General features: G+C 40.2%; 1 long non-coding RNA gene across 2 annotated transcripts; it reads left to right on the forward strand.

The window, feature by feature from the left end:
• The first annotated feature begins 12,381 nt into the window (after window positions 1-12,381).
• Window positions 12,382-13,929, forward strand: LOC136758308 (uncharacterized). Of its 2 annotated transcripts, none has more exons than XR_010819957.1 (3): window positions 12,382-12,488; window positions 12,852-12,996; window positions 13,225-13,929. It is a non-coding gene; the product is annotated as an uncharacterized LOC136758308 (long non-coding RNA). The 2 variants fall into 2 exon arrangements; XR_010819956.1 differs by having other exon boundaries at window positions 12,401-12,498.
• Window positions 13,930-18,958: the final 5,029 nt, after the last annotated feature.

Here is an 18,958-nt window from a genome sequence, read left to right on the forward strand (position 1 = left end):
AGATGACGTAACACTCTTAAGTTCCCTGTCACTTCAAACTTCCTGTGCATTTCTAGCTGTTTGTAAAGCTTGCTCTTACTGTTAGTTTCACTACAAATTAACCAGCCATTTTTTAGTTGTTTTGTTTTTGTTGTGTTTATGTTTAAAAATCCATGTCCTTAGACCCAAGTTGCTTAATTTTGCCTTCTCACAGTGGTTGTATGGCCAAGCTATAAGTTGCTTCTGTTCTCAAGGGGCAAGAGACCTCACTCGAACACCTCTATCCTCTAGTCAGCACTTGCAAGACTGATTTCTAGCAAATCCAGCTATGTGGCTTGCCAGTTTTTATTGTATGTTTGCCACAAACAGGAAGCTGCACTTATTTTTTCCAGTCTTTTAAGTGTTCAGAATACACTAACAGTTACCTGTTGCTGAGATACCACTTCAGTGTCCAGGACTATGTTGTATTGTTCTGAATAACCGATCACCAAAATTTGAATCATAGAATTACTCTTTAGTTAATACAAAACTTATGCAAAATTGAAGGTGTATAGGTGTATGTGAGATAGTATTGTTGTTATTTATTGTTTTATAAGCTACCTTCCTCGGCCATATGAGATAATTTCATCCGGGGATAGTTTAAAACTCTTAGTATTGAGTAAAACATACAGTGTGTTGATGTTGCAGCTATTTCAAACTCCGATTTAAATTCATCCAGTCAAGTCACAGTATACTAGACTTTTAGGTTTCTGCTTAAAGTTTTCCTGAGGTAGACTGTAATGGATGCTGATCATGGTTGTCAAAACATCTTTGTCACGAGAGAACACAGTGATCCAAAAGAAAGGCTGTCAACAAAAGTGCTCTTTGTTGTCAAAATATAAACAATAGGACAATATGCATATTTTCAATATCTGTGATTATTCTACATGCAAAATAAAAAACAACACAATTGTTAAAATACCATACTTGGTTACTATAATTAGCTGTAATGGTAGTCATCTCTTATTTTTCCAACCATCCATTGTGGTTGGTAACCCTTATCTCCCTGGGGCTTGCAAAATGAAGGGTCAGGTGACTCATGTAGGCAAATCATGTATTGTCTTTGCTAAGCCAGATGTCCTGCCCAGGGCCTAGATTACACTTGTGTTGTGTGAAATTGAACTGCGATGTAGATATGCAATCTATAAGGACCTTAGCTTTATCTCCTGAAGCAAAACAATAATGCTAGCACTGCGGTAAGGTGCCGGTCAGGCCATGTCCAAGACATGGGCAGTTCTCTTTTGTTTGTTCGTTCAAGTTTGCTTTTATTTGTGTGTCCCCCTTGTTTAACGCTGCCAGCACAAAGTATCTCATCTACACCTTTCACATCCTAATGATACCTGCTGGACAACAAGGAAGTCCAGGTGTTTATGTAGATAGGAAGTAAATTCATAAGCATAACCCTACTTTACACCACCTGGGCGTGGTGACCAAGAGGCAGCCTTACTTTTAATGGAAATGACCGTCTGAGTTTTGGTAAATGGTGGATTGCTATGGCATTGCCAGGCTCATATGAAACCTGTCACAGCAATCACATAGACATTCAGATGGACAGAGCAGCTAGTTCTGAGAAAAATAATAATATAATAACTCTTGAAAAAAGGCACAAAGAGTTTTGTGTCCTGTAATTGCCCCACATTTCGAGGACTACTTTTTGCCATCTGCCTAGAATATAAGTGGGGATTGTACATGTACCTCTAGATTCTAGTAGCGTTTTTTTAGGTGCTACTGTCTTGCTGACCTTGAGGTCTATGCCGCCATGTTTCTAGGCTGTTTCGTTGTCTTCTTGATGTTTTCTTGTTTAGTTTTTTTTTATTTCGCTTTCACTACCATCTCTGCGTTAGTGAAATTGCTTGTGCACTGTTATTTATAGGATTTGAAGTTTCACACTGCCATGCAGTAGAAAAAACAAGCAAAAAAACAACACTACACTAAAAAAAGCTTTTCACGGGTACGTATGGCAGGTTACAAAGTCACACTGCAAGCAGTTAATCTTGACTTTGACCTGATGCAAAGCCTGTATTCTGTAAGTGTCATTTCCTTTTTTTTTTTTTTTTTTGTGAGTACAGGCAGATATATATCCTGAGCAGTGCAACTTCCTGCCAACTTCCTTGCATGGGTCTTTGTTCTCTGAGAGATAACTCTTTGGGTTGTCTTCTGCTTAAGTCTTTTTATTTTTGTGTGTGTGTGTTCCTCATGTAGTCTTTGTAGCAGTTGGTGGAACCCCTTCATTCATGAAACCAGCGTGGGCTGATTTGCACAGCCCCAAACGTGTGGGCTTTTCATGTGCAAAAAAGAAAAGTGCTCCCTGGGCCCAGACTCAAAGCCAACTATAACATAATGCTGCTGACAATACTTGGAACTCACCTAGATGGGTCTTCCCGATTACTCATCAAAACAAATAAAACAACCGGACAAAACCCAAAAGATCAAAACCTCCATGTGTTTCGCTCTGTCTGCAGAATCTGTTTTGCCTGGTTCTAGAACAAAGGATTGACTGCCAGATCTCATCGCTGTCCAGTGGTTTAGTTAAGGTTGTTTTGCTATGAGGAGGTTCCTCTTTTCCAGCCACAGCTCAACCTGTGGCTCGTTGTGTGTCACCCTGAATGAGTGCCTTCGCCCCCTCACTTCTAAAGACATGATACTCACAGCTTACTGGGACTCGGCAACAGCTGATTATGACGCAGGGTTCACTCTCTTGGACAGCAGTGTACAGTTGTTAGAAGCATACAAGAGAGCCCACATTATCCTAATGCCCAATACAGACTTCTTGAACCCACCCCCAATACCCGAGTCTTAGGCAGTGACACTTCTGCTCTTCCCTTGGGCAAGATACTTTACAAGAAAATATTTTCAAAAAGTAATAATAATAACTGTACAGATGGGTCCGGAATGTAAGTGGAAAATGTAACTAATGATAAATCGTTCTGGATAAAGCAGTCACCAAACAAATTAATAATTCACATAAATAAATCAATTAAATAATTTGCAGTTTTCCCCATACACCCCCACACCCATGTGTCTATACTTCCTAAAACTATATTGCCCTTAATTCTCACTTATGCCCTCGTGTCTTGTGTCTGTATATTGAGATTATATTGAAAGCTGCTTCACCTATTAGAAGCAGACTACATGACTTGCTGATGAGTTGTTTTCTTCATGGGTTTTCTTAGCAGTGTATTTTGGTAGAATATCTGGGTTTTACAGGGAGCTAAAATCAACTACTTCTGCTTTGTTTTGTTTTTTTCCTTCAGACTATAAGACTCCAAAAGGGGAACATAGCAGATAAAACTGTCACATAATTGCTCATCTCATCGTCTGCTGCTGATTGTTCTATTTTGAGTCTGCAGAGCTGATGTTTCTTCATTGCATGAAAATTAAAAAAATATATAAAAATACCTCAAAACCATGGCATCAATATGTATAAGTACAAACTCCATGTTAATCTCAGATAACTCCAAAAGTTTTTTTTTAACTTGATAAATAGGTCATAGCGCAACACTGAGAAGATGATTGCAACACAAAACTGCTGCCGTCACCCTACTTTTTATTTTTAACACCTATTGGAACATTATAGTACTGGACATGGGTGGGCAGCCCTGGTCCTGGAGAGCAGCAGTGCTTTCTGGGTTTTGTTTTATCCACATCATTCAATTGCTTAATTGAGACGATTGTTGGGCTTAATTAGTCAACATTTCGCTGGTGCATTTTAATTATTGGTGATTCCCCCACCCAATAAAAATCCTTCTCAAACATGTCTGATATGAATCAATCTGTATGTAAAGCTAAATAATTTTAAAGTAGGGAAAAAAGGCTACACAAAAATTCAAATAATTTTACCTCTCAACACAGGGCAGATTTTGTTGTGGGAAATGCACTAGTCAACACTCCCAAGATAATGTTATTTTTTTGTCAGCTCTAAGTTATTTTTAGCATCTGTCCCCGCCTCACTGATGGTTCCCATGGCAGTCCAGCCACTTTCTGAACAGAGAGTGTTACATTCATTGTCCAATATATTCACACCCTATGTTTGAAAGTTATCCTGGGATACATTTTTTATACACTGCTTCGACCTGCAGAAAACTGTCAAGAGTCCACTTAATAGAACTGAGTGAAGCCACATTGGGTCAATTGCAACGAACTGAAAGCTGCGTACTAGCTGGAGATGATCCCATGGTTAGTACACAGCTCCATACTAAACTAGTCCGCAGGTTTAATACCCACTGCAACGAACTCGGGGGCTAAAGTTAGTCTCCAGCTGCGGACTAAAAAGGTCTCCATTGCAACGACCCCCAAAATCACTGCTGCCGCCCTCTAGAGTAGACTAAGTACGGGACTAACTCAAGCCACAGACTAACTATGATAGCACCGTACTAAGGGGAACATAATGTGCCAAATCACAATGTATTGACTGCTTTTGTTACTGAACTACTCATAACTCGATTCATAACCACTAATCTGCTAGTCTCCAACTTTGCTCCGCCTCTTTTTTCATTGCAATGGGTACTAACTTTAGTACACAGCTGGGGATGATCCCGAGATCATAGTACACACTTAGTACAGAGCTCCGTACTAACTCTGCAAGTTCGTTGCAATCGACCCTGTGTGATTAAATCTCTGACTAACGATCCATAGAAATCAATGGGATCCATTTCCTGGTCTAATTTTGTCTGTCTAAGTCCTTATCAGTAATGAATTACACACTATAGACCACAATTTGCGTTTTTAAGTTTTTTTAAAGTGAAAATGTGTACTTCTTGTTTCCTTTCTGGCCAGTGCTAATTTATTGAAATAATGATCACATCAGTTGCTAAAAACATAACCTTAAGTTAGTGAAGTCAGTGTAAACTAAGCACATAGGATGATGGGACTGCAAATAGTAATCAATCTGGGTATTATGGTTAGGTGTAAATAGTTGTAAGTGTTGTTATGTGATCTATCCTCATCTTCTTCATTATGTGCATTTTTTATGGTCTATGCTTATGTCCGTGTGTGTGTGGTGGGCAGGAATGGAGGCTCAGAGACTGCAGGTAACAAGTAACAGTAAACAGGCACAAGGGCCAACCAAAAAGATACACAAAACAAACAAACCAAAGTACACACACAAGGACAAGGTCTTCACTGTGGTAAAAACATAAAACAAACCACGACATACACAAAACACCACTTGCTTTCAACACATCTCAACTCTAACTCCCCAATATGTGCGGCTGAGGCCTCCTTATATAGCAGTTGGCTGGGGTTGATTGGTCAATTAAGGTCAATCACCCCAACCACCTGAAGGACATGAGCAGGCAGGGAGGGAAAATGAACCCCCTCCCTGCCATAGTGTGGCATAGGTGGGCGGCCCTGTGGTTTTGAGAGGTTGTTGTCCCACCCAATCGAATTGTCAGGCCTGTTTGAGTGGAAGTACAGAAGTACAGGTTCCTGGGTATATAGAGAAGATGGTTGGCAGATGGTTTCTGTGTTCTACAAGACTGTTCCTTGTGTTCTTGCCTGTATCCATTAATTAACAGAACTGTGAGAGAGAGAAAAAAAATTAAAAGAAATGAACAGGCTCTCAATGGACAATGAATTCCAGCGTGGCTGCCTGACATTTAGGCTGGAGCGTGTGGAAAGAGAGAATCGGGCCATGATATTTCCCATGACTTGATATGTTAATGGCCTCGTTGGCTGTCAAGTTAGAATGGCCTCTCTTGGGATTACTGTTTTTCACCTTTGTCGTGATCTTTGTGTTGGAAGTGTTTGTCCTCTTCCCAATCCGTAGGTCAGCCAAGAGGGCCTGATTTGGGTTGGGATTAAGACAAAGGGAAAGTGCTGCTCAAAATGGAGGACAGATTGGAAGCCCTCCGCCCACTGGAAAACACGAATGTCTCCACATAAGATTAATTGGAAGTGTTGTATACGAGATACGCCTAGGTCAACAAAATGCATCACTACACTTAAGTGCAACAGCTGTGAAGTGATTTGCTTGACCTGAAACATTCCTTGTTCCTCGTACAGTCCACATAGAAAATAAGTTCTAACTTAAAGACTTATGGTTATAGACACAGTTATACTAAGGAGTGCCTTTTGCAATGGGAAATAGACAGAAATGCTGACATTAATATATTTAGAGTATAAATATGTGTTTCACTTGTACTTCAGGGATCCGTTGGAAAGCATAAGCTTGTGTATTCAGGAAAAACCTGCTGGATCTACCCAGACTAGAGGTCCACCTCCCAGACCAGAATTAGGGACTCCTGATTGAAAGAGACCCAAGTTAGGATCCCTCAAAGACAGGTGTTTAAAGAGCACTACAATAAGAGTTAGACATATTATTATAATACAATTGTTATAATATATCACATCATTTTTACATAGAATTACCAATTGTACAACAGCAGTGTCCCCCACCAGGGATTGAACCCATGCTCAGGAGTCCAGAGTCCAGTAATAACTACTCCACATTGCTACCCTAGCTGTTCCTGGTTCAAGTCCCAGTCTGTGATTCATTGTATGGCCCTGCGTAAGTCACTTAACTTCCTTCCTTCATCCATTTCAAGAGACTACATACTATTTAGAAGCGTACACAATCCAATTATAGGAAGGGATCCTATTTCTGCAGTGTATCTCTGTACTTCTATTTACATGCATGCATGATAAGGCAGAATCATACACCTCTTCACTTGTATCTAGAAACTGCATAATGCGCAGGCTTGTTTGTATAGTTCTCACATTAACCATATTCATAACTTGTAACTTCACAGATCAATGGCAGGTTAGCCATGTTAGAAAAGAAAAAGAGCTGTGAAGATGCCAGTTTGATCAATTCAGCTTGATAAAAGTCAGCTTTCTGTTGTAAACACAACACAACAGTTGGTGATCTGATTGTTTTAGCAATCAGTAAACATTGCATCTTTACAGGGCCTATGGAAATTAGGTCAGTTTGCATATTTTATCTGCCGTCTTAAAACAAAACCTTCCATGCCATGATTATTTATGCAGATAGATAAACAAAGTAGTTCTGTTACATTGTGCAAGTACTTTCCTTTCCCCAAAAATGATTTTTTTTCAAGACTAGTGTTTTGTAATCAACAGATAAACTACATTTATATCTTATGGGGCCTCACTTCTTGATAGATTTTCCTCTCACCAGTTTTATTATAAGCATTCTATGGCAATTCTGTGGGCAATACATACAAGTCCAATACTTACAGGAATAAATAACAAGGGTGTTCTGCTTGTAGATAGTGACATAAAGCTCTTAAAGGCCTACATTGAGATTCTCCTTCTTTTAAATGTGTAGAAAAGAAAAGATTGACTTGACAAAACTCCTACTCTCTTTCAGAAAGTGATCCATTGCGAATAAGCTGCCAAGTTTACAGTAACATTACAATGATTACACTACGTTGAAGAGTTTTGTGTTTCTGGGTTCAGATTTAGATGTGCAGTTATTTGGCTTTGGTTTTCAGGTTTGTGGGGAAAATACATAGTTTGACTTTTTCTTTGGGCAAACTAAAGGCAAATTGCTTACCACATACTCAGTGAATGACATGTTCCACTCCAGAAAATGGGACCCAAACTCAGTGGTATGCCATGACAAAATCGAGTGGGGAAGCAGAGTCGTGTCTCAGTTTTTTTAACAATGTCCAATTTTTCTAAGAAAGTTTTCCTTGAGAAAGGATTCGTAAACAAATCGACTATGATGAATAAAATGAAAAATAATTATGTTGTGAAGGTATTTTCATTTTCAACATCAAGCAAAATGGTTAACAATTATCAAGGAATATTTATGTTGGCAGTTGCTCAGTTGCTCACTAATGATTGGACAGCAGTCATAGTTTTGACTTCCCATTGGTTGCTAATGCAGGGCCTTCAAGCGAGGCAGAGAATCGCCTGTGAGATGTATGACCCCCCCTCTGCTCATTCCTGATTGGTCACCTGTCTAAACAAAAGGACGTTCTTTGACTCAGTATTGGTTAAACTCGCTCAAGACCTTCAGCTGAAACGGCAGATATAACAAAGTAATCTCAAAATACTAATGTTTACGTAGTCACCTGAGCCACTGTGACCCACCTCTGCCAACTCTGGAAGCACACTATACGCAAATGCATTGGGAGAGCGTATGTGCAGTGAAATTGAGAATCATTTAAACTAGGAACCAGGGGGACAGGGAGCTCTGAAAATGGGAGATGTTCCTCTAAGGAAAGAAAACCAAGGGAAATTGCTAGTAGCAAAGTCCTGAAATGTTTGTACCTCAATTCCAGGAGTATAAGGAACAAGATGTTAGACTTGGAAGCCACAGTGCTAGCATGTGACTATGATGTTGTAGGAGTGACAGAAACATGGCTTACAGAAAATGATGGGGATGAATACAAGTTGGAAGGATACACACAGTTTAGGAGAGACAAAATCGAGAGACAAAATCGAAGAGGAGGTGGGGTAGCATTATATGTGAAAAATTACATTGAGGCAGAAGAACTCGTATTAGATCCCAGTAACGGAACAGAATCTTTGTGGGTGAAACTTTTGAACAAGAGATCTGGAGGATTAGTGGTAGGAGTGTGTTACAGGCCACCAAACTCAGATATTCAGAAAGATGCTGCATTGTACAGTGTAATCAGGACTGGGGGATTTCAATTTCCCAAACTTAGACTGGGAAAGCCCAGTGGGGACTACAGAAGCAGAAATAGAAATGGTTGAAATGGTAAATGACTGCTTTCTAACTCTATTTGTCAGGGAACCAACCAGAGAGAGTGCATTTATTGACTTTATCTTTTCAAATGTCAGGGGGACAGTAGTTAGAAAACCAATGGCAAATTGTGATCACAATATGGTTAGCTTTGAGGCATTATTTCAAAAAACAAGGTCCAAGTCTAAAACAATGGTCTACAATTTTAGAAAAGCAAACCTTGAAGGTATGAGGCGGCACTTAGAAGAGGTAGACTGGAGCACATTGGTTACAGAGTCAGTTGAAAATGGATGGGTATATTTTAAGAATATACTACTTGAGGCTCAGGAGCAATTTGTACCAAAACTTAGCAAATTGAGGGCCAAAAAACACTGGCCAAAATGGTTTAATAGAGGTATGCAAAAAAATAAAAAGAGAAAGAAAATGTTGTATAGCGCATACAAAAGGGATGGTGACGAAACAAAATACGTAGAATATGTTGAGCTGCAAAGAGATCTTAAGAAAGGGTCAGGATAAATGAGGAGGAGGTACTAAAGGGACTAGCGGAATAAAAAAACAACAACTCACCTGGGCAAGATGGGATATTTCCAATAGTACTTAAAGAAATGAGGGAAATTATTTATAGGCCGCTAAGTCAAATATTCCAAATGACACTTAGAACAGGGGATGTGCCCACTGACTGGAAGACAGCAAATGTCATACCAATCCACAAGAAAGGGGACAAAACTGAGCCAGGAAATTACAGACCAATCAGTCTCACCTGCATCACCTGTAAAATGTTGGAAAAAATTATTAGACAGAAAATAGAGGAGCATCTTAATGAAAACCATATTCTTGGAGATAGTCAACATGGGTTTAGACGAGGCAGATCATGTCTTACTAATTTATTATAATTTTTTGAACATGCAACTTCAGCTGTAGATCAAGTGAAAGCATATGATATGATATACTTAGATTTCCAAAAAGCTAAGGTTACACACCAAAGACTGATCCTCAAATTGGAAGCTGTAGGCATTCAGGGTAATGCAAGTAGATGGATTATGGACTGGTTGATGTATAGGAAGCAGAGGGTGTCGATTAGAGGAGTTGCTTCTAACTGGAGTGAGGTTGTTAGTGGAGTTCCACAGGGATCAGTACTAGGGCCTTTGCTTTTTCTAATCTATATTCATGATCTGGACTCTGGGATAGTTAGCAAACTTGTCAAATTTGCATATGATACTAAAATAGGTGGCTCAGCAGATACAATCTTGGCAGCACAGGCTATTCAGAGGGACTTAGATAATATTCAGTTGTGGGCCGACACCTGGCAAATGAAATTCAATGTGGACAAGTGCAAAGTAATACATGCAGGTAACAAAAATGTCCACTATAATTACACTATGGGAGGTACAGATCTAAATGAAGTAACGCATGAGAAAGACCTAGGAGTCTATGTGGACTCCTCACTTTCTCCATCCAAGTAATGTGGGGAAGCAATAAAAATGCTTTATGCTAGGGTATATTTAAAACAAGGGAAGTAATGTTCAGACTGTATAATGCGCTAGTTAGATCTCATCTGGAATACTGTGTACAGTTCTGGGCTCCACACTTCAAGAAGGACATTGCTGCTCTAGAGGCAGTTCAGAGGAGAGCAGCCAGTACAATTGGGGAGAAAACAAGAAAATTGTTGGAGAAAAATTGGGTAATAAATAAATACAAGCAGATAAAGAAAACACACCACCGCCCCAGCCTCCTAATCTCCTTCCCCAGTCAGGCCCTGTTAGCTAAAGGTAGGCAGGGCACAGAGCAGGCTGCAATATCAGAATACGTGGCCTAGGCAGTAAGCCGGTGTGTCCACCAAAGCATTTTCTCCTGAGGTCGGCATGTTTTCTCAATTGTGCCCTCTGCCTTGTGCCGGCATTGTACAGTCAGTATTTGTTAGCAACACAAACTATCTGCGACATTAGGTACTTGATTTCCGCGGATATTCCGTATCATTGCACTGAAACAGCGCTTCGCCTCCAAAGCGCTCTGAAGCCTCACAGCCGGCACTTTCAGACGAGCGCCTGGCGTTTTCAGCTGCGGAAAACGCTTTGGTGGACACACGGGCTTACAACCTAGTAGATGTTACTTGCACAGGAGACCAAACCCTTGCAGCTGCGTTTCCATCCCCTTAGGTGAGGGCCAGCAAGGCACATCAATTACCATACACCACCAAGATAAATTCTGAAAAATCCGGCCCCAGACGCTTAAACGGGTGTTTCTACTGTCTTAAGCGTCTGGACGCGTCCAGGTTTTGTGGACAAACTATCTGGTGCCAGATGTGGCCATAAGTGTCCGTCATGCCCATTAAGGAAATACTTCACTTTCAGAAGCTGAGATGTGTGCTTGACTTGTAGACAGACAGGGAAGAGATCAGCTACATTATGTCGGAAGATATAATCTCAAGTGCCGTGTTGGATCACGAAGAAATTAGTTTTATTAGCAGCAATCCACATAGAGAAACAGTGACTGTTTACAGTTAATATCCAAGTGTATTAAAAACTTGCCGAACACAGATTTCACAAGACCGTGACAAGTTAAAAATAAACTGTAGGATAATAATCTGAGCGATAGCGGACAATTTTATTAATATTTTATGAACAACTGGATAGTGTTTCAGGCTGTCATTTTGTTTATGGTATGCAGGTGTTTTGTACAGCAACTCTGCAGAGACAAGGCGAACATGATTTAGTTAATGTGTACCCATTTACAAGTTAAATGAATGAATGAATGAATGAATGAATAAATACAGCAGATCTGGGTTACCTAAACCCTAAATTGTCAGCTCCTACCACATCGCTGGGGAGTTTGTTCCAGATTGTAACAACTCTGTGTGTGAAGAAGTGTCTCCTGTTTCATCTTGAATGCCTTGAACCCCAATATCCATTTGTGTCCCCGGGTCCGTGTGTCCCTGCTGATTTGGAAAAGCTCATCTGGTTTGATGTGGTCGATGCCTTTCATGATGTTGAAGACTTGAATCAAGTCCCCACGTAGTCTCCTCTTTTACAGGGTGAAAAGGTTCAGTTCCTCAGTCTTTCCGAGAAATCTAGAGAAAGTATTGTAGCAATCTGGGACTAGGGGGCATGTGGAGTGGTTTATGGTGTGCTTGTGCTCAGTGTGTGTTATAGTTAGCAGGGTTAGCTAGTTCCGGGGTCAGGGGTTAGACCCACGTGGGAACACGGGGGGTGCCGTATTTGGATTAGCCAGTGACAGGGCACAAGGACGTAAATAGGGGTGCCCCAGTTCCAGCGTGGTATCAGAGGTAGAGTAGAGTAGAGTAGAGTAGAGTAGAGTAGAGTAGAGTAGAGTAGAGTAGAGTAGAGTAGAGTAGAGTAGAGTAGCTCCAGTCCATCTAGTACAGTGTGTGTAATAAAGTTGTTGCAGATGGTGCATTGGAGCTCATTATTGATGATTATGGGTTAATTATTTATTTCTTTACTTATATCGGTGTATTTTGGGTTGTTTATTTTGTTTTTGCGTGTTTTATATTTTTATGCACTACTATGTGTTTTTTATTATTTAATTACCTTAATTAGTTAATTGATTTATACAGGTTTTTCTGTTACACTGTTATGAGCCCCTGAGCCCAAATGCAGCGTACCCGTTTCACTGGGCGTTGGCTCCTGACTGACCAATCCATGCATCTTTTTCCTTTCCTCCCCACCGCTCTGCAACAAGGATGTGGACTTTAAAAGGCCTGCCCATGGAACAATGGAGACCTTCGTATTTTCTTCTTGACTTGAGACACAGGAGTGGAGGAGCAAGGCTGAAGCAGGTGACAGCAGGTGACAGCAGGTGACAGCAGGTGACAGCAGGTGACAGCAGGTGACAGCAAGTGACAGCAAGTGACACACTAGGTTCTACCCATGGCGGATGACCAGAGAAGTGAGACGCTGCAGTGGTAGTAAGGATTTTTGACTGGGAGAAGCTAAGTGAATTTATATTAGGAATTTATACCCTCATTGAGGTATAGATTGTGTTTTTTTTTTTTTTTTGTTGGAAGCTGTCACTGCCGTGGACCTGCTCTCTTCCTCTCTTGAAGCCTCCTCCACTCCCTCTCCCACTCCTGTAGCAAAGGAAAAGTGACTTACTCGGTCTGAGACTAACTTGCATATGACCAGTGATATGTATGACCTAGACCTTTTTAGGGCCAGTGGAGTTGGGGATCCCTCGGAAGACTGACGACGAACCTGTGAGGAGAGAAACATGATTAAAGAGAGGCAGAAAAGGAAGTAGAATGGAGGAGAAACCAATTGGTGAGGAGCAAACGCCGACCGAAACAGGTGTGCTGCATTTGGGCTCATAAAAGTAACAAATACCTGTGTAAATCAATTAACGAATTAAGGTTATAAAGACATTACAATGTTGATAAAACCAGTGCATAACAATATAAAACACGACTGATTCGAATCAGTCATTCAGTGCGCAGAAGCGATTCAACTAACTTCCGTGTGTGTTTTCTGTGCTCCTGATTCTCTGCTTTTTCTCTCCCCATCTCCTCCTGGAGCCAGCTGTTGCAGCAAAGAAGACAGAGCGGGGAGCTGTATACCAAGAGGGTCCATTCCACTGGCTTTGAACGGGGGGAAGCGGCCCTGGCTTGTGTTTCCCTTGCCAGTGGGTGTTTGACGCCAACCGTGATTGAACAAGGAGGAAGGCAACACGGAGTACGGAATGGTGTGAGACAGTCTTCTGGCCAGGGCAGGATGGGGGGAGAATTTGGTTTAGACAATTGGTCTCCGGTACCGGGCATTTAGAGTCTGGGATAGAGCTGGCCTGGATTTGTTTTCTTTAATTTCTTCTATTTAGTTGGGTTGGTTTTACAAATTAAAATATTAAATTGCTCATTTTTATTTTGTTTCATTATTTTCTATTGGTTTTCATCACCCATAGACTAAAGGCATTTTACATATCTTGTACTGCTTTTAAAATAGCCCCTTCTGGGCTTTTGGCCCTCCTGAAATACTTGTGCCATGTCATTGTACATTTTTGTTTTGTTTTTAAAACATTTGCTGCTCCTGCTGTGTGTGTCCGAGATTCCAGCCCAGCCTGTGCGGGGAGAGGGATTATGATGCCCCCCTCCTCACCATAATTAAATGGGGGTGGCATACGTGACAAAGTTCTGTTGGTTTAATTCCTGCGTCTCCTCCATTATTTGCTGCATTACCGGTGAAGAATTTGACTGTTACAGTATGTTCATTTTGTGTCCTATTGTAATTGGTATTTATGTCAACAATATTTACTTAATCAAGGGCCAGATGAAATAAGAATTATCATACAGCTAGGGCAATTATCAAGTACAGTTGTATTGGCACACATATTTGCTGTGGAATTAACAGGAGCGTGTGTTTGTGGATTCAGTTGAAATGAAAATGGAGCCAATTTTGGTTTGGAATTTATTTTCTAAAAAGAATGACCAGATAAGAATACTAGAGAGGAAAGGATGCAGTGAAACAAACACAACTCTATTTGTGTTTTTTAAGTTCGACTCTGCAGAGGCCTTTTGACACTTAAGAAATACACTTGTGTGAACTTCTACATTTCTTCATAAACGTGTCAAGACCAGCAGTGCATGTTGTCAAAATGCAGTATGTGCCCTAGTGCATCCACTTATTGGTACCATAAAGCATATTAGGTATGCCATGCACTATCATCTTTAAATGCTTCAATATCAGCTATACCATGAATAGGTTATGGTGTGAAATGTCCTCTAATACTGACCTTAGCTAGGAGTTGCCAAAGGGAAGTGAATAGTGAAATTAGAGCTGCCAAGGTGCGGCTGGTTAATCCTCAGATTACCATGTGCCAGCACCTCCCTGTGGTTTCTTGGACTTTTGCAGGTTACAATTGCTAGCAGTTCCAGCTGGTGAAAGAGCCGGGCTGTAGGGATTGGGGGATATGCAGTGTGAAAGATGTGAATGCTGTGACTCTGTGTTTCAGGGTACACGATCTCCTCTATTGTAATAAAGAGCTGCGTAATTGGCATTTTCCAGATTGGACGGACAATACAAATAATTTCTGATTTTACTTCTGAAACACGTATATGAAAATTATAATGTTGACAGGAGTAAAAAGTGTTTTGTTTGTTTGCTTATGTCACCATAAGACACCAAGAAAAAATGTAATCTGTTTTCAAATAGTCAAGTAAGTGCAGTGTAGGATTTAACACTTTTCATTTTGCTCTAAAGCATTTTTTATGATTTAGTTTATCAATATTATTACTTCTTAGCTCACACTGTACCCACACTGTGAGAAACAAATTTTTGCTGATGCATATGTGTCAGCACTTAAATTGCAACCAAACCACTTGCTTGACTAAAACCCACTCACAAGAAGAAAGAAACAGATAAGAAAAGTATCAACAATGACTAGTTTCTTATTTAACTTCTGCACACTGCTCCAATTCCACAAAATTAAGCATCCACTGAAATGTTAAGTAGCACATTTAATTAGCATTTCATCTAACATTTAATTTAACATTGCAAAGCACTCTGTATGAATCAGTTTCACTCATTAGTTCCTAATGAGCTGGGGTGACCCATTAATTTGAGTGTTTTTTGTATTCTTTTTAAAATTATTGTTGATATTAGTAATTTTAATAATAATCAGTATATTACTGTTAGTTGCAAAAATGACAAACAAAAGTTTATAGTGTATGCTATAGTCTGACTTTAATTTGGGAATGGACTCTGAATGAGTCTCCAACCCTGTAACTGGAAAGCCCCAGTCTGTCAGGTTTTATAAGTGCCTTTCAGTAAATAAGAACAAAGGAAAGTTTACAAACGAGAGGAGGCCATTCAACCCATCGTGCTCATTTGGAGTCCATTAATAACTAAGTGATCCAAGGATCCTATCCAGTCTATGTTCCCAAATTTTCAGCTTCAACCACGTTGCTGGGTATATCAGATATCTCCCTGTACTCCCTATAGTAGAAGGTAGAAGACAGTACTGGTGAAGTAATTCAAACATTTATTTGGGCTAAACCCACTTGGCTGAGGGAACAATGACCTGGCCATGTGGATGAGGCCAGCAGAACAAAGCCTACCTTGTGGGTGGAGCCAATGAGCTACTACAAAGGTGGAAGGATTTGAGATTGGGGGTTGTCCTCCTCCCAAACACCAGGACAAAACTTCATTTAATTAGTGACTAAAGAATGGTAATCTTGACTAATTAGTTATATAATTGGCTCAATAGTGTACCTGAGAGCTTGGTTTCATGTGAAAACATATACATTTCCTGTAGTTTTCCAGGATTTGCTTTGCTTAAAAAAAAAAAAAAAACATTGGCTTCTGTTCCACTTGTGCAATGAACCTCTCTCATTAGAGCATCCATGAAATAGAAAAGCACATCACATACTCCCAATGACTGGATAATAAAAAATAAACCTTTACAAGGGGTAATGTCTTTTTAAAAAGGAAAGCCAGAGATTAAAGGAATCAAAGACACATGGTTTCAGTACTTTGGAATGTCCTTCTCACCTTTGCAGCGGTTTTGAATTGTACTGTTAAAATTTCTCACTCAGACTAGGCATTATAAAGAAATGCACAACTGCTGAAACTGCTTTTCCAGCTACAAAAGAGCACCTACTGCAAGAAATATTGCAGAGAAGACAGTTAAAAAATATGTAAAGCTCTCTACAGGAGGTAAGAAATATATTTGCATGTGACTTAAGTTTGGGGATGGGGATATTAAAGTATCTGATCCACAATTCCAGTCATATGAAAATAAAATGTCACTCTACAGCAGTGAAATTGCACAAGGAAGACAAGACACCTGCTCCTGCTGTGTTGTGGTCTGCTCCGTTCATGCTTGGTGTTGTGCCACATTGTTACCAAGCCTGTGTGTTCTCAGCCTCTGGGCTCTGTTTGGCTATGCTACTGCTTTGCCATATTGATTTGCACAAACTGTTTTAGCACCACTGTCACTATTTACAACAGCCATGCAAGCAGAACTCAATAACACTGCAGCTACATTTCCAATAGGGATCTGCAGTCATGTACCTGGAAATACCTTGTATCATGCATTTATCATCCCATCTAATTAGTGGCTTGTTTGCCAAGCCTATGCTAATTAACTATTTAACCCAATACTACTCATTCCTGGGCCTAGAGACCCATACTCCCAGTCCTGCACATTTCAAACACAGCCTTAAATGTAGAATAGCTAAAGACCGGGAAACAAATGGTAATTTGTTTGACCATTGTCACCAATTTTTGGTACCCTCCCACAGCACATTTGAAAGAATCACAAACAGGTGTAGCAAGTATAAAAAGTAGAATGTCCATGCAGTTAAAGAGTCATCCATACAGCTGGTTTTATTAAACTACATTTATGTAAGACCAATAACTTAACAAAATGTTATTGACAATCAACACACATACACCCTAGGCTAGGCTGAATAGCAAGTGGGAGATGATAAACGGGCTTTTAATTAGTGCTAGTTCTAAAATGTACTTTCAAGAAGCACCACATCAACTCCAGTAGTCAAATATCATGCAAGTGTGGTTGTCAAATGTGAGTGAGTGTCTCATGAGAAACTCATTTGCAGACTTAATGTTCAGTGGTTCCCAAGTTGCCAAATAAAGCAAGAGGGAACTTGTGGGATATGGATAGTTCACACTTACTGTATTACTTCACCTTCAAGTTCATGGTTTCCTACTTCAGAAAATGGATGGCCATAGTGTAATTATACAACTCAATCTCAAATCCTGATTTATGCCAATGTTTCATATTTCTGTGCAAAGGTCTGTAAAATAGTCTTAAGACTGAACTGTGTTGTTGAGAAATTAACATATACTAGACAATTTAGAGATTAACAGAGACAACTGATGTGTACTAAACAGAACAAAAACGCCAGAATGCCACCATGCTGCCCGACACAAATTAAACTGAGCTGATAATCCCCCAAAGTTAACAGGAAGTACAATATTATAAAAGTGTCTGTAAGATACCCCATCTCTCAGTTTCCAAATCTTTGGAATTTGATAATTACAGTCATTACATGTATCATGTATTGCATGTAGCATTATTACCTTTAAGAGCCTAAAATCAAATATACAATGGTTTCCACATGCCTAAATGCTGTGTGTGTGTGTTAAATATCTTTTCACTGATTTTATAATCTCTAGCACCTGCTGCAATGCTCCCCCCTACACAGAGCTAATGGAATTTTAATTGCCTGTTTCACATGAGATCGAAAAAGTAAATAACATAACACACTGCTATTCTGGTTTTGCAATAAGCTCCCAGTGGTGTCTTGCACATTGTTACCATTTTGTTTTCTCTGTATCTTTCGTTTGGTCTCTGTATTAATGGCACAGGGACCATGGAGATTACAAGTAATCCTAGAATAATACTGGCCTGTTTGAAAAGGTATGTTTTCATTGTTCACATGTGGCCTTCACACGGCTTATGGTGTGGAACCTTGTTTTGTAGTGACACATTAGTTTGAGAACACCTCGTTGACCAGAGAACAAAGGAAGGAAAATGGAGAACAGGTTACAGTGCCTAGAGCAGCAGAAATACTTTGAAGAACTAAAATGGGGGATTGGGGGGTGCTCAGTGATTTAGGGACTGACTTGTCATCTCTGCAGGCATGATTAATTGCTTTGCATATGATCAGTAACAGACTTCTCTCAGTGCCCCTTGCAGTGTTGAGAGTGCTCTGAGTCTTCTCAGTTCATTGAAGCCAGCTGCTGTTCTGACTCCTTGCCTACCTCCTGGAGAGCTGCCAAAATGTGCATTTAGGAACATGAAAACACAAGAAAATGTAATGCCCATACAGCCTGTCAGAGCGTTTTCCTTTAAGTTGAGGGATTCCATCACTGTGTCAGGCTTTGTATTGAAGGATCTCAGCATCGTTGCCATCTTTGCAAACATATTTAATGAATTATAGGCATGCTGAGCAGTATTTATTCACTATTATTTTCACAGTTGGATTTATGTGCAATGTCATTTCTATATCAAGTTCTGGAACACTATTTTAATTCTATCCTACTCTCAGTACATCTCCACACTTGCACACACCTGCCAAATCTTCCTAAGAAACATACGTCAAATCTGCCCCTTCCTCACCGACTACTCAACTCAGCTGCTCATCCAGAACGTGGTTCTCTCCTGCCTGGAGTAGTGCAACTCCCTCCTGGCCGGCAACTACTACGCGCCTGCCCCAGCTCATCCTGAACTCAGCGACTCATCCGGTGTTTTCTATTCCTGGATTTGCACATGCTATTCCACTGCTCCGCTCCC

This window comes from Amia ocellicauda, chromosome 9, assembly GCF_036373705.1.
Source record: "Amia ocellicauda isolate fAmiCal2 chromosome 9, fAmiCal2.hap1, whole genome shotgun sequence".
NCBI lineage: Eukaryota > Metazoa > Chordata > Actinopteri > Amiiformes > Amiidae > Amia > Amia ocellicauda.